Source organism: Plectropomus leopardus, chromosome 4 (assembly GCF_026936395.1).
Source record: "Plectropomus leopardus strain MGB_pleo_1.0 chromosome 4, ASM2693639v1, whole genome shotgun sequence".
NCBI classification, from domain to species: Eukaryota; Metazoa; Chordata; class Actinopteri; order Perciformes; family Serranidae; genus Plectropomus; species Plectropomus leopardus.
Window position 1 is genome coordinate 18,035,570 of NC_142179.1, and position 4,247 is coordinate 18,039,816.

Consider the following 4,247-nt stretch of genomic DNA (forward strand, 5'->3'; position numbering starts at 1 on the left):
AAAATGTATTTATTTATTTATTTTTACGTTTTGTTAAGTCCTTTGAAATTTCCTAAACTAAACATCTGATCAGAGAAACAAAATACAGGTTAGCTAATTCAGAAAAGTATGTGTGCGTGCGCGCGCACGTGCATTCGCGTGTGTGCACGCGCGCCCGTGTTATGTTCGAATTTGAATTAAACCTTTATGACGTGGATAGAATGTGTGCTACATTAGAATTCGAATTAAACCTTTACGGCGTGATAGAGCGCGTGAGGGGGCAGTTAGTTTGCTGGAGTCTTTGAAGACAGCATCTGACTTATTATAGGAAGGCGAACTCGCAAGTTTCAAAACTTGAAAAATTTATTAATCTTAGACGCTGTTATCGCATCGTGAGGGTAAGTATTTGGGGGTTTTTTCCAAATAAAAACACACAGTTAGCAGAGAAACTATATTTTGTATGATTCATGTAATAGTCAGATATGTTGCCTACTTTGATAAATCCTAGGTTTTGAATATTGAAAAATTATTGTAATTATAATTACAATAATATAAATTATAATGTTATAAATGAATATTATATTATTTTCAGACTGTGAAAAGGGTTTTTGTCGAAAGTGTGAAAAAAAGGCTCGAGAAAACATACTTCCAGTCACGGCCATTAATAACCCCTTTGTGGTCTAAAATTCCTAATATACCTGCAAAGTTTCTAACTGTACAAAATCTGTCTCAAAACAATATTTTTGATGTATGTTTAAATTGTTTTGGTTACTTACCTTAACTGGATTACAACATGTGGACAGTGATTTAGTACTGACTGAATTTATATTTATCCAAATTCTCAAAAGCTGACTTAAAGAGAAGTGATAAAAAAAATCTGATCTGATGCCATTATGTTGAATCAGAACAATAAAATAGTGATTGCCATGAGATGTGGGAGAGATTGGGGAAAATAAAAGCCCCTCAATAAGTCAACACACTATAAGACACTTGTATGATTGTTGAAAATATACATCAGTCTATAATGACGAAAAGAGAAGAGGATGGTCAAAGGTCTCATCCACCACAAACTACAACCTCAAAAACGACCTGGCTCCTCTCTGGCTCAGAGCTTTTGGCTCGTGTGTGTTAGGCTAAAAAACATAAAGTACTATTGACATGTACTGAGTTATTTCCAGTGATAGAAGTCTTATAATTAGAAAAGTAATTATTAAACATGTATATGAGATAATTTGTGTCACAGAGTGACTGACACCCTTCTCTGCTCTCTCATTTCGTTTAGAGCCATGCCACGAAGAAGCACTCGTTTGGAACCATACTATGACAGTGATGGAGAACCCATAAATTCCTACAAGGAGAACCTGAACAAGTAAGCTAGAGTTTGTGTGTGTGTGTCTACATATTGTATGTAATGCAGTCATATGGTCTTTATTACACATCTTCAAAGGTCTCACTCCTTTCTCATGTAATTTTCATTACAAACAGGATTTTCAGAACATATAGGAGATGCCACAGTAGATCGACCCACAGCACTGAGAGTGACATTAGCCAGCACAGCTACAGACACAGTGATGACTACAGCCACAACATCGACTGTGACATCCACAGCTGCGTCAGAAACAGCGACAGCCACAACATCACCAGGTCTCCGAGCATGTTGAAACTGTGGCTGCTCGCTTTTCTCTTCATCATACCCTACCTGTGTTTTGGTAAGCAATCTCTTCTGACACAAACAATCCTATCTAGTTCGTTAGCTTGTATTTTACAGAGTGTCTGTCTTTGAATAAAATATCTCTAACCTGTTTATCCTATGCTTTGTTTCTTTCCATCCATCAGGATTTGTATTCTTGACCCCGACTCTGAGCAGTTATCACCAAAATTTAGGACTCTCAGAGTCACCCGTTCCACCTAACAATACAAAACACGGGACAGGACAGGACGCAGGATATCGTGATGACACAGCGAACCGCCTGAGAGAGCTGCAGGACATGGTGCTGAAGTTGGAGCAGAGGGTGAACTACTTAATTCCCGTAGCTGACACTTTGCCGAACTTCGCCCTGGAGTCACAAGGTATGATATCTCATCATTTTAATCTTTCACATTTGCACATGTGGTTTTTAATTTTGAGATTGCTCTCTAAAGTCCTATGTGTGTTTTTTTTGTTTGCAGGAGCCAGTGTTATATCACATCTGTCCTCCGCCACTTACCGGGAATCAGGAGCATACCTAACGGTCTTTGGGTTCCGTCTTTGGCCACTCTTATCACACCCAAGGACTGTTGTTCAGGTAGGAACTACATACACTAAACACATGGCTACGTACGCACGGCTATATAATGTGGTGGGGATTGTTTTAACATATAGCAAACCATCTCAACTCTCTTTTTATGCTCTTTCTTCCCTCAGGGAAACTCACAGCTGGTTCCTGGACACTGCTGGCCCTTTACAGGTGGGCGTGGACATTTATTTATCACCCTGTCCCACCCAATAACCATCAGCCATGTGACACTGGGTCACATGTCAAAGAAGCTGTCCCCAAGTGGCACCATTCCCAGCGCCCCCAAAGAGTTTTCTGTCTATGTAAGTCACAAATGTAATGTTGCTACACTACAGATTTCTAGGTTATTTAATTTTCACATACATGGAGAACAACAAGGTGTTCAACTGGATTCTTGTCTGTCTTGCAGGGCATGACGACTTTAGAGGATGAAGGAGCCCACATAGGCACCTTTCTTTATGATCAAGACGGGGACCATATCCAGACTTTCAAAGTTGCTGTAAGTATCAAAACATGTTAACAACAAAAAAAGGCTTAATTTCTGTCAAAAACATGGGAATAAGTCAATGACCATCAAAAGAGGAAATGACCCAAAAAATTAGTAAGAAATTATTGAAAAGTATTAAAAAAAACTGACCTGGTAATTAGTTAAAAAAAAGAGAGAGAAAGAAAGTACAACAAAATAAAACAATTAAACAAATAAATGACCAGGGGAAAAAGGGGGTTAAAAACTGTAATAATTCTATAACATAGTTTTAAATATGTAATTATAATTACAAATATAGTTTTCCCCCAGTTTTTTTCTCTTTCCAAAGGCATGGCAAGGTGATGTCGCTCCAGGTTTCAAAGGGTTAAACACTCAAATTTCACTCATGAGATAATATATTGTAGAAGTTAGAATTTGTTTGTCCTTATTGTACTCATGATATTCCAAAGTACCTCAGTTTTCTGTTCATTTCTCATCTCTCAGGATCATAAAAAGGGTGTCTTCAAACACGTGAAGCTGCAGGTGGAGAGCAACTGGGGACATCAGGACTACACGTGTCTGTACGACTTCAGAGTCCATGGGAAGTTGGCAGATTAGAGAGGGATGCGTGGAGCAGACAGAAGACCATCATCTTGGTGCAGAGATGGATGAGTATAGTTTCTTTTCTACACTACTGTGCAAAAGTCTAAGGCCAACTTAAACTGTGGTATTTGTAGCAAGGTGATCATTATCATATATATCCATTTTTTAGTAGCCTCTCAACTAAGATGCAGCCAAGAAATACAGGGAATGTGTACAAAGTATTTAAAAAAAAACACCTTTAACAGGCTGAAGTTGCAAATGTTGTGTGACCTAGCATGTCTTGAACTCTCTCGGGTAGATGATTTATAACAATAGTTTTCTGGTATATCAAGTGGTTATTTAAGAAAACTTCATGATAGCCCAGAGATGGCTCATTTAGGCGCCACTGAAACGTAACAATTATTTTTTTATCAACAGACTAGTAATGTCATGGTAAAAAAAATGCCTTAAGTTACTTGTTTGGTGATAAGAAAATAATTGATACACTTTAAGGTAGTCTGGCCAAGAGAGTTCAATAGGTGCTATGCGTAGAGGGGCTCAAACTCAATATTGACTTCAGTCTGAAGAAGCCATTTGTTTTGACTTTTTTGGTGTTTTAATGCATTGTACACGTTCCCTGTATTCTTTGTGTCTTAATAAGTATATATATATATATATATATATATATATATATATATATATATATATGTACTGTATATATATCTCATACTTGGCGTGAAGTCAAACATGTTGCCGGTGGGTGTTGGCCTCCGCCAGGGTTGCCCCTTGTTTCCAATCCTGTTTGTGATATTCATGGAGAGGATCTCAAGGCGCAGCAGTGTGTGAGGCGGTCGGGATGAGAGTCAGCACTTCCAAATCTGAGGCCATGGCTCTCTGCTGGAAAACGGTGGATTGTCCCCTCTGGTTGGGGAGTAAGTTACTGC

General features: G+C 38.5%; 1 pseudogene across 1 annotated transcript; it reads left to right on the forward strand.

Annotated features, from left to right (window-relative positions):
* Positions 1-1,265: 1,265 nt before the first annotated feature.
* LOC148189758 (SUN domain-containing protein 5-like) lies at positions 1,266-3,609 on the forward strand (annotated as a pseudogene). The gene is made up of 7 exons (XR_015776305.1): positions 1,266-1,348; positions 1,465-1,688; positions 1,816-2,049; positions 2,149-2,264; positions 2,384-2,557; positions 2,665-2,754; positions 3,226-3,609. The product of XR_015776305.1 is annotated as an SUN domain-containing protein 5-like (transcript).
* The last annotated feature ends 638 nt before the right edge of the window (positions 3,610-4,247 follow it).